Source organism: Macrotis lagotis, chromosome 7, assembly GCF_037893015.1.
Source record: "Macrotis lagotis isolate mMagLag1 chromosome 7, bilby.v1.9.chrom.fasta, whole genome shotgun sequence".
Taxonomy (NCBI): Eukaryota; Metazoa; Chordata; class Mammalia; order Peramelemorphia; family Peramelidae; genus Macrotis; species Macrotis lagotis.
Window position 1 is genome coordinate 89,742,248 of NC_133664.1, and position 12,946 is coordinate 89,755,193.

The window sequence follows — 12,946 nt, forward strand, 5'->3', positions numbered from 1 at the left end:
ATTTGAATTTGGGAGTCCAGAAGAACTGCATTCAAATCTTGCCTCAGACATACTAGGTGTATCTTAAGTATCTTAAACTTTTTTGGTGTCAAGTATCAAATGACACACAAAGCACTTAACAAACCTAATACGCTACATAAATGCAAGTTTTATTATTTTCAGGGTTTTATTTCCCAGTTTCCAGGGACTCTGAGGTTGTTTATATGGGATATGCAAATATGTAAATGAATGCTTATTTCTGTTCAAAATCTAATAACCTGTTATCTATAGTCCCAGAACAAAGTGCTACCACATCAAAAAAAAGAACCATAATACACATGCAAAATTCCCCCCGAAAAAAAAAAAAACAAGCCTATTTCAACTGAACTGAAATAATTATTATTTTAAATTTGGGACAAGATAAGACCCCTGAAATTTAGAGATAAAATCTTGTGACATAAGTTACCAGAATAAACCAAAGAGCAGAACTGAATTCTTAATAGATTTCTTTCATCCAATATTATTTGGACCATGGTCAAGGGGAAATGGATTTAGAGCCAGTTTTTTTTTTTTTTTTTGGTGAAAAGACAACAAAGTCTTCTCCCTTTTAGAAATTTAAACTTTCAGGGCTGGCTAGGTGGTACAGTGTATAGAGTACTGTCAGGAGTACCTGAGTTCAAATCCGGACTCAGATACTTAATAATTACCTAGCTGTGTGGCCTGGGGCAAATTTGCCTTGCAAAAACCTAAAAAAAAAAAAAAAGAAATTTAAACTTTCCCTGGAGGTATTTCTAGTAAACAATTCAAATTCACTCAGAAGAATAGCTCTTGCTATATTGAAAGCCAAGTAATGGGCAGCTAGGTGGCTCAGTGGATAAAGCCCCTGCCCTGGAGTCAGGAGTAGCTGGGTTCAAATCTGGTCTCAGACACTTAATAATTACCTAGCTGTGTGGCCTTGGGCAAGCCACTTAACCCCATTGCCTTGCAAAAACCTGAAAAAAAAAAGAAAGAAAGTCAAGTCATAGTCATAGATTATGAAAAGCAATATAGAACTGAATATTATGGATTATGGAAATATATTATCACAGGAGCACATCTGTTGACACAGTACAACCCATACCTAGAATGAACTTCCTTCTCATATCTATCACCTAGAATCCCTAGTTAAATTCAGGATCAGCTCATTGTGACACATATGGAAAACTTTTCCTAATAACTCAGTTGTTATTATTCTCTCCCTCCTCAAATTATTGTTTATTTATATATGCATAATACACACTTGCATATTAGTATGCACATCTGCATACTAATATATGAAGTTTTTGTGTATATGCATAGGGGCAGCTAGGTGGCACAGTGGATAGAAGTCAGGGAGACATCTTCCTGAGTTCAAATCTAGCCTCAGATATTAACTAGCCATGTGATTCTGGGCAAATCACTTACCCCTGTCTACCTCAATTTTCTCATCTATAAAATGAGGAGAAGTAAATGGCAAACCACTGCAGTATCTTTAACAAGAAAACCCAAATGGGCTCACAAAAAATTGAACATGACTGAAAAGACTTAACAAATATGTGATATATATTAGTATTTATACATACTAATGCATGTTGTATAAGCACATGTATACACATTAACATATATGTGTGCACAAATGTATGTGGTGTGTGTGTGTGTGTGTGTGTGTGTGTGTGTATGAGTGGATGATAGTATTGGTGGGAGGTGAGGCTGAGAGACAGACATATCCAGAGGGCAGAGTATTGAGCACCTGAGAATGAGTACTACCTAAAGGAAGGCATAGCAAATGTTGAAGACCAACCTGGTATGCTATGTAATTAGAGTTTCCAACTCAAATAAAAAGAGATACCTGAAAACAGTATATTGACTTAGAAAACCAAAAACTGACATCAACTGTGTTTTACTGTATTTTTATTTATTTCATTAAATATCTCCCTTGTTCTGCCATCCTGGGGAGTATCGTGGACCTGACAATTCTGCTGTACAGATTCATACCATAACAGGACTTGAGCATGTGAAGAGACCTCAGTAGCTTTCTAGTATAACCATTTCCAAAAGGATTCCCTCTGCAATGGATATAAAGTTTTGTACTGGACCTGATTTAGGCTATTCCCATGGTTGTTTAGGTTTGATATTAAAGCAAAATGAGACACTTGTAAGTCAATCAATAGTTAAAAAAAAGTTTTACTTAGCAATAGAGAAAGATGGACATTCAACAAGGATAAACATTGAGTTGATTCAATAAAGCAAAAATCCCATTGAGATTAACCATTGGAGATTTACTCTAGCTCCTTGTGGCTTCTTTGTATTCAGGTAACAAAGACGAGTTTTAATCATCTAAATCAACCATATCTCCAGAAATTTCTCAATGCTTATTAAATGAAAAGCAACCCAGTTTGCTTAGGGGTGGGGAGAGGCTAAGATGTTGCTTCTCCCGCATCTGACAAGTATTCTCCCATTCTTTGCTTGAAAATGTCCCTGGAGAAGAAACCTGTCTTCTCTGTAATCTTTTTAGTTAAGGAGCCCAAATTATCCTCTTTGCAGGGGACTTGTTTGACTGTTTCTGACTCATTCCTCCTTTTAATCATTGTCATTCAGTCAAATGACAAAGTCTCTTCCATTTTTCCCACATGAAATTTCTCATCTCTGTTCCATTTTTCCATTCTTATTCTCATCACCATGTCTTTGCCCTTGTTAGCTCATGTTTGGATTAATGCTACCACTAGAAGTCTGCAAAAGATCTTGGTTGGCTCCCCTGATTTTAGTCTCTCTTTGACTATATCTTCCACACTAACTGTTCTTAGACATGGATTTTTATGGGGGGAAAGCATCTGAATTTGAAGTCAAAGGACCTTAGTTGAATCCTGGCTCAGTGAGATTTAATCTCTATTGACCTCAGTTTTCCCATCTGTAAAATGAAGGGGGGGGGGGATTGGACTAGAAGACTTCTGAGGTGCCTTTTAGCCATATATATGGTTTTTGCAAGGCAGTGGGGTTAAATGACTTGCTCAAGGTCACATAGCTAGGTAATTAATAAGTATTTGAGTTTAGATTTGAACTCAGGTCCTTCAGACTCCCGGGCTAGTGCTTTATCTACTGTGTCACAAAGCTGTCCTGAATTATGTGTATTTTTAAAGGAAAGGATGGAAAGGGGATGGTCAATGCTGGAAGCCTGAATTCCCTCTGCTCAGAGACCTTTGTAATAGGGGTGGCCTGACCATTGTGGATTAACATAGTAATGCATGCCTGTCCAGTCCAAATGATTGTGTAGAAAGTTGCAGATAGTAGCCTGCTTCTGACTCTATGTAACTGAGAGGCTTATAATGTGTATTGGAGAAAAAAGTCTTCTCATCAACAGTTCAGTTGTATGAATTGATGACTCAGGGGTTGCTAGGTTGGAACTCAGTAGGTTAATATGAGGAGTGATCTTTGCCACTTTCTTTCCTTTGTGGCTTTAAGTAAAGGAGGATCACCTTGAATTGTGTCCTGAGAGAGCTGAATGGGAAATATAGTTGCTCAGTCTCCCTTTTGGCCATAGCGGTTAAAGAAAACAGGTGCCTGCTTCTTTTGTGCTTTCCTCAGTAAATGACCAAGCAACAACAACCTCTGTCTTGAGGACCTTGTGAAGATGAAAGATCCAATCAGAAATCCCATTGGTAGTGAGATGTCAGTAGGGGTTGAGATGTCCATTAGAGAGGTAGTGGCTGACAATAACATCTGTATTAGGAGCAGAGAAACACTGAAGACAAATGAGACATGGAATAATAATCATCAAGGGAAGACAGCTTTGGGGATAATGACCCTTTGTGGTAGAAAAAATGTCTAGCTATGGATTCAATAGAGGCATAGACCCTTAGTACAGCTGGATTGCCATCTAGTAGGGAGATAGACCTAATGAGATCTTGGCAAGTACTTTCGAAGGGAGAAAGAACTCTCAGTGCCATGAAGAAGCCCTTTGCCATAGGGTCTAGCACGGTGTTCCATGAACTATTAATGGATAGATTGATGTCTCAGATGGTAAAGAAGTGAAAACTTGTCTTTAGGGAACCTAGATTCAGGGAAATAATGGGTTGTTATGTGTTTAGGGAATAAGGCTAATGGCTAACTTTCACCTAGGTATTCATGATATATATGGTTTATTGCAAGGCAACGGGGTTAAGTGACTTGCTCAAGGTCATATAGCTAGGTAATTAATAAGTATTTGAGGTCACATTTGAATTCAGGTCCTTCCAACTCCAGGGCCAGTGCTTTATCTACTGTGCCACTTAGCTGCCCTGAATTATGTGTATTTTTAAAGGAAAGGCTGGAAAGGGGAGAAATGGACAATAAGTGAAGATTCTTTCTAGTGGTTTGGCAGGATTAGTAATTTTTTGTCACCTTTAATTTATTTCATTCCACTAGGTAAATATGATAGATGGAAATTAAATAAAAAATAGTTAAATTGTTCCTCCTAAATTTCCTTTGGGCTTGAAAAGGAGGAGAATGGAGATTTATTCTTATCATGGTTAGAAGAAAGACTGGCACTCCTTGTTTACCTTAGCTGAGAAGGAGGGGGGGTCAACCTCAAAGGATGGTCATGATCTGATTTTGGAGACTTTGGATAACATTTCAGCAGCATCTTCTAGTTAGGGATGGGAAACCTCCTGAGAAGAATATTTGGAAATTATAGATGCAGAGAGGAGGCACTGGATGGAAGAGGGGAGGGAGAGTTAAAAAACTAAAAAGATATCCAAAGAATGTGAGAATTAGAGGGAGAATGGGAGAAAATGGGAAGAAGAAGAGAAAATATGAGAAAAGATAGACACATGGAAATTATGGGGGGAAACTGGATGATGGGTGAGCAGGGGAAGGACAAGGAGGAGAAAATAAGAGAAAAATAGAAGAGTGGGGAAAGGGGACAAAAGAAAAGGAGAGAGCTAGAGAGTAAGAAATTTCCATTTTTCTGGATTAGCCTTCTCTCCTAGACTCCTCTGGGCTCAGAAAATCTCAGCTCCAAAACTCTGCAGTAATTGATACTTTATAAAAATCTAACTTTGATGCAGTTGACTGGCTCCCTGAGCCTGGGACTGAATAATTGAAGGAATATTTGCAGGATTTGCACTGAAGTACCAACAGCTGTGGAGTGTTTTGATATTTATGAAGTCTGATGAATTATGCATGATTCAGTGCAGTGAGCCCAGTGTGAGACTTATTCCCTCCACAGTCTCACTTACTCCGATACACTATTCATTGCATTTTATTCCCATTGTATCCCCAAGCAGGCCCACTGTCTATTACAAAACTTAATAAATTTATTTAAGCCTTGGTCCCCAATATTTCTAATTTGTTCTTTCCCCATGGTTTTAAATTCATTTTTTCCTCTGCAATTTTTCAGTGACATAGGGCCCTGCTTCCACATTAGTGGATGGGGTAGAGGTTGATTTTTAAAAAATGGAGACTTGCTCATCAAAGGAATCCTAGGGTTTTTTCTGAAAATGTGTAGCACACTATAGGGGAGGCACAATACCACCCACTACCTCCTGTAGGATACATTTCTTATTCAACATCTATCTCCTACTCAAATTACAGGGGCCTTGGTGTCGTCTATTAGCTAATAAATGGACCAGTTAAGTGCCTATTATGTATTTAGCAGTGTTAAATGCCTTGGACAATATAAGACAAGTGAAAGACAGGGTTCCTGCCCCTTGAAGAGTTGTGCAATCTTATTCAAAAATGGAAGTCTTTAGTGGAGTGTCCCAGAGTTCTGACCATGGTCCTATACTGTCTAATGGTTTTGTCAATGACTTGGATAAAGATAGAGTTGGTACACTTAGAAAATTTGGGAATCCTTGGAAACTCAAATGCATTGGATGACAGAATCAGAATTCCCCAAAAGCTTAACAGGTTAGAATAATAGACCAAATACTTTTAAATTAAATTGAATTTAAAAATATTTTTATAGATAAATGTTGTTGTTGTTGGGTCATTTCAGTTGTGTCCCATTCCATGTGATACCATTTGGGGTTTCCTTAACCAAGTTACTGGAGTAGTTTGCCATTTCCTTCTCCAGATCATTTTAGAGATGAGAAAATGAAGCAAACAGGGTTAAGTGATTTGCCTTGGGTGATTTGAACTTAAGATGAGTCTCCTTGCCTCTAGGTCTAGCATTCTATCCACTGTGACTCTTAGCTGCCCTTTAGATAAAATTAAATGAACATAAATGTAAAGTCCTACATTGAGGTCCAGAAAATCTAGTGCACAAAGACAGGATGGACAACTAGAATGCAATTAATGTAAAAAAATATCCCAAAATCAAAACCAAAACCAAAACCCCCAAGCCTGCAAACTTCATATGACTACCAAACTCCATTAGGTCTTACTCTAAATGTTTCTTAGAAGCAAAAATCTGATCTTCCACATGACATCTTTTCAATAGCTGAAGACAATGCTGATGATTTCCTCTAAATCTTCTCTTATCCAGATTCAACATGGTTAGTTTCTTCTACTCCTCCTCATGTGAGATGATTTCCAGGAAGGCATTAGCCTAGTTCTCTATTTCTGGGCACTCTAGTTTTTATCATTTCTTCTTTCTTCTCAGTTTAGTCTCCCCAGAGTCCTACAAATTCACGATACTTAAGTCATTCTAAGTCTTTCCTCATGTTGTTCCATTATCTACGTTTTTCATTCTAAGTCTTTCCTCATGTTCCCATATATACATTTTTCTATCTTTTTTTCCTAGCCATATGCTTTTTTTCCTTATTTTTTTCCCCTATCTCTCTTTTTCCTATCCAAATACTACTCATTTTTCAAGGTTCACTCCAAGTTCCACCTTCTTTAATGGAGCCTTCCCAAACTATTCAAGCCTTCTTTGATTTTGTTCAGGACTCATATATATATAACTGAGTACTTAACTAGAGAATCTTTGGTTTTCTTTAATTGTTTTTCTTTAATTGAAATTGATAATGCTGTATTGATATCTTGTTTCCCCAATTGAGTTGCAAGGTCTTTGAAGGCAGGAACATTTTTTATCACTCAAATATGATCTCTCATAATAATTTGGTACATAGTAGGTATTCTGCATGTTTATAGCAATAAATTTTCTTCCCCAAGCTCTTATTTTATTAACTTAGATCCATACCTACCCATATCCTTACTTATGAAGTCAATGGTTAGTTTACAGCAGTTAATTAACAGCATTGATTGAACCTCCACTGGGTTCGGACCATGAACTATGAAGACAATCACAGGATGGAGAAACCACAGCCCCTTTCTACAAAGAGCTTACAAAACATATGAGTAATTGTCTATTGTTAGCTGTTGGTTGTGGCCTGCCAGTGTGGCATGATGGAAAGAATATTGGACTTGATGTTAGAAGGAAGGATAACCCTTGCTAACTTATAAACAAATTCTTGTAAATCATCGGCTACATTCCTACTAAACTTTCAGTTCTTTGTCTCCAAGATAGGGTATAATCACACTTTTATTACTTACTCCATAGGGTTCTTGTGAGAAAAGAACCTTGTAAACGTCAAAAGCTTCAATAAATATGGTCTATTAGAGGCAGCTAGCGGAAAAGTGGAAAAGGATGCTGCACCTAGAGTCAGAGAGATTCGAGGTCAAAACCAGCCTCAGACACTTAAAACAGCTCTGTGACCTCTTTTCACCTCAGTTTTATCACCTGTCAAATGATGAGTGATACAAATAATACTTACCTCCCAGAGATGTGAGAACAAAATTAGTTAATGTTAGTAAAACATTTTGTAAACTAAATCACTATATAAATGTAACTCTTATTTTGATGTTATATCTATTATCATTTTGGGGAATGCAACCAAATACTACTAGCAGTGATGAATTTTGCTAAATTTTCAAATTTTCAATTTGTTAAAATAGAAGGAATAAACAAACAAACAAACAAACAAACAAATAAATAGAATGAATCCTGACTTGATCATCAGATGATCTAGCTTCCAGTTCAGTCTATCATTGCTTGACTTAAGGACCTTGGATAGATCGTCATCTGAGTCAACTTTTTCATCATCTATATGATGGAAATTATAATTCCCAACATAACCCCCTTCCCAGGGGTGTTGTGAGACTCAAACTAAGATATGCAAATACATTTCAAAATAATATAAACAACTGTGCCAATGTATTACAGTATTATGATTCTTAAATAGAACCATTCAAGAGCTGATTTTATTCTCCTTATCGATTTGTAAAGAGCTTCTAACACATGGCTGCTGTTTGCTTCTGACAGTAATTGTGGTCTCTCTGGTTTACAGGGGAAGTCCATTAGTTTTAATTTTCCTATCTTTCAACCTAACAGCATCTCTTTTGATTCTTGTTTGCTGCCTCATTGCAATGAAGCAGAGGCCTACTTCAATCACTTCAAATCACTTCTTCCTTAACAAGCTTTTAGGGTTAGTGGTGCAACACATGGCTCCCAGAATTCCCATGGCAGGTAGCATGTGGGAACTGCTTAGACCAGGTGATGAAATTAGTCTAGGTTTAGCAGGTCTGTGCTAACAAGAAAATAGGCCATGCCTAAAAGAAATTAGGCTGTAGGCAAGCAAGAATTTTAATTAAAATGGAAATGATGACCAGGGCCTTCTCTCTAAGCTACAGCTGTTCATTCATGGCCTGCTGCATAGCTTAACCCTATCTTGCCCTAGAGAGGACTAGGTGGTTTGAAGGAACTCCGGGAATTGTGACTGATGACATAGCCTCATAAATATTGTTAGGATGTGAGTGGATGGTTAGATTGGCGCTGATTGGAGCACTAGTTGGATCTGATGACTTTTCTCTGATCCATGGCCTCAGACTACATCACTGACAATTGCAATTTTCAAATAAACATCTTTGTTCATGAGGAAGGCTGGTTAAGAACACAGCAATGGATCAGTGCAATTTCATCTCCATGATTGGAAAAACAACTCAGAGTGAAGGGGGAAAAGGACTAGGATGGTATTTCCTTCATTTTCCTCATTCTCCCAAATCCTGTCCATTCCAAGGGATATAGCTCAGGTACAGCAGTTCTACATAGGAAGAATAGCACTGTGGAAAAATAAAGACCTAGCAGAGATTTGCTCATACAGGTATTTACCAAAATTGGGTCTATACAATAGAAATAACCACATTGGTGCCATGATTTGATTATTTGTATTGTATAAATGTGCATTGACTTGTGCTAACATGGGCTTAGAGATGTCAATTTGCCTATATGATCAATCTTTTGGTACTGAAGTGTCTGTTCACATAAATAAGCTCTGGTGATAGAACACTTATATTAAGCTTGTTAACTAGAGTTAAGACTGGAGTTAAGACTGGTAACCTTCCCCACTCTGGAACCAAGAGAAAAAGATCTGATCCTCCTTTGCCAAGGAGTTCATTCCTTCTAGATTCTGATGGGTTTATGGATTCCTTCCTTCATCTTAACTCTTTCTGGAGTCCCATCTATTTATAACCCATACTGTAAGTGTACAGATCTCTAAAACTGGCAACCTATATATTTATTTTGTCTCTTTTTAGAATAGGACTACCTTTGGGGATGAGGTAGGAGATGGAACTCAATAGGTTTTATGTCTAAGCATTTCTAGTGTTGCCAGCTTCCTTGATGGAGAGTTGAGTCAGTTTCCCTGAAGAATAATGATGTTGATGCTGATAATAATTGTTATCTTTTATACAGTGCTCTAATATTTGCAAAATACTTTACAAATATTACTTTGCTTTGTCCTCACAAAAAATTCAAGGAGGTAGGTGCTATTTATTATCCTTATCTTACAGATGAGTAAACTGAGGCACATAGCACTCTTTTTACTGAGCTACCCATCTTCAGTATATGAATAGAATGTAAGTGACTTGAATACAGAAGCTATTTAACTTTTATCTGTGTATCTCCACTTTTTTACTCCATATAGATCACATAGTGGTCACATTTGTTGAATTAGAAAGCAGATAAGCTCAGCACTGGAACTTCATGGTACAATGAGAAACCAGAGTGGTATTTCCATTCTGTTATTTGTGATTATTGCTGCAAAAAAAAACTTGACTGTTTTAAAATGACACCATTTCCAGTGTAAAGTTATAAACAGATGCTATAGCTGTATGACCATAACAACTTGATTACTTTTTTTCTCTATATCTAAGCTTCCAGTGAGTATCATTTACTAGACTTGAAGCCAGGACGACCTGAATTGGATTCCTGCTTCAGAAAACTACTAGTTGTGTGACCTTGTACAAGTACTTAACCTCTTTGAGCCTTAGTTTTCTCATATGGAAAAGGGGCTAACAATAGTACAGGGTTGCTTTGAGACTCAAATGAGATAAGGCATGTAAAAGACTGCAAAATTTAAAGTGGTATATAAATTCTAACTAGTATTATTGTATAGTGCCCACTATGGGCAAGGCACTATACTAGGAATGAGGGTACAAATACCATATGAAAACAGTTTTTGTCCCTCAAGGATCTTGCCTTACTGGAGGGATACAATATATACTCAAATTAGTAAGTGCAAAGTACTATACCAAATCATTTCAAGAGGTAGAGTATTAATAAATGGTGAGGGCAGAGAGGAAGAAAAAAAGCAGATCAGGAAAGAACAGGAAAAATTTCATGAGAAATTTGGTACCTAAGTTATATTTTGAAGGAAGGCAGCAGACATTCTAAAAGGAGGAGAGGGGATATATTCCAGTCAGGGAGGACAGCCTCCAAAGCAAAAGAGTAAAGAGATGGATCCACTTATCTTCTTTCAGGATGCTTCATGAAACATCATCTACAGCATCTGTTTGTAACTTTACACTGGGAATGTTATCATTTTAGGCAGTTAAGATTTTGCGCAGCAACAATCACAGATATCTTCTTTCTACTGTTTGAAAATTCAGTGGATCACAAAATTCAATGGATCGCAAGTACTCCTCAGGTTGGTATTTTAAAAGAATTTCTCCTGACAGAGATAAAGTATGCATGAAAGGTGGAACCTGGTACCATTTCCCTCTCTGGAACAAGAGAAAAAGATCTGATCCTCCTTTGTCAATGTGTTCATTCCTTCTAGATTCTGATGGGTTCAAGGATTCCTTCCTCCATCCTTCCTCTTTCTGGAGGTTAAACTATCCAAATTTTTATTGGAGGCATTAGTTTATGATTTCCCAACTCATTGACTAAATAACTTGCAAATTATAAAAAGCCATAGTCAAAAATGTGGGGAAAATTCTTTTTTTTGAGGACAAAGAAAATTCTATTTAGCACAGTTTAGCAAAGGTGTTTCTATGTCATGGAAAGTCAGTATGATATAAAGCAAGATATGCTAGGCAAAATTAGGAGACCTGAGTTTGAAAACCAGTTTTACCATTTTTAACTGTTTTTTGACCGGCTAAAGGGCTTAACCTCTAAGCTTCTTTCCTCATCTATAGCAGATGGTAAATCCTTTTTATACCACATACCTCACAAGGCTATTGTAATGTTCAAATGAGATAAATACAAACTATTAACTACTAACTGCACATCTACAAGGTCAGGGATTGTCTTTTTTCATCCTTCAATCTACAGTATCTGAAATTGAGATTCACACAAAGGAGGCCCTTCATCATATATAGAATGTTTTGTAGAATATTTAAAAATTCATTACTTAAGCAGTTACCAGATATTTTCAAAGCAACTCATGAAGTAGTGCAAGTTTTTAGAGATGGAGAAACTGAAGCCAGGTCTAGTCCCTCATTGACTGTTGGCTCACTTCCTTAACACAGTGATATGATAGGAACATTGCATAAGCATTTAATAAATGGTTGCTGGATTGAATTGAGAGATTACATAGTTTCCTTTGGCAAAAAAATTAATCATCAGTGTTAGGAAAGTCTATATATCTATACTAATCTGAACTTCCAATATTGCAGCTTAAACCTATTTTTCTTTCTTTTTTTAAGTCAAATTAAACAAAGATTTATCTTTTTTATTTTTTTCATGAAACCAACTCTTTTACTTATTAGTTCAATATTTTTCTTATTTTCAATTTTATTAATCTCTCCTCTGCTTTTCAGAAGTTCTCATTTGGTATTTGATTAGGGATTTTTAAGTTGTTCTTTTTCTAGTTTTTAAGTTGCATGCCCTACTCATTGATCTCTTCTTTCTATATTTTACTCACGTAGTATTTAGAGATATAAAATTTCCCCTAGCAACTGCTTTGACTGTATCCCATAGGTTTTGGTATATTGTCTCATTATTATGATTCTCTTGAAGTTATTGTTTCCATGATTTGTTATTTGACTCACTCATTCTTTAGAATTAGATTATTTAGTTTCCAATTATTTTTAGTTATCTTTCCATGGTCCTTTATTACGTGTAGCTTTTATTCCATCATGATCAGAAAAGGAAACATTGAATATTTCTACCTTTTTGCATTTTATATGCTTTAGGTTTTTATGCCTTAATTACATGGTCAATTTTTTGTATAGTTGCTATGTACCATTGAGAACATGGTATGTTCCTTTTATCCCCATTCAATTTTTCACCAGAGGTCTATCATATCTAACTTTTCTAAAATTCTATTCACCTCATTAGCTTCTTTCTTATTTTATCTAATTATGAAAGAGAAAGGTTGAGGTCCCCTAGTAGTATAGTTTTTTTTTTAGGTTTTTTTCAAGGCTATAGGGTTAAGTGGCTTGCCCAAGGCCACACAGCTAGGTAATTATTAAGTGTCTGAGACCGGATTTGAACCCAGGTACTCCTGACTCCAGGGCCAGTGCTTTATCCGCTACGCCACCTAGCTGCCCCCTAGTAGTAGTATAGTTTTGCCATTATTTCCTGTAACTCCCTAACTTCTTTAAGAATTTGGATGCTATATCACTTGGTGCATATGTGTTTAGTATTGATATTACTTCATTGCCTATGATACCTTTTAGCAAGACATAGTTTCCTTCCTTATCTCTTTTAATTGGATCTCTTTTTTGCTTTTGTTTTGTCTAAGATCAACAT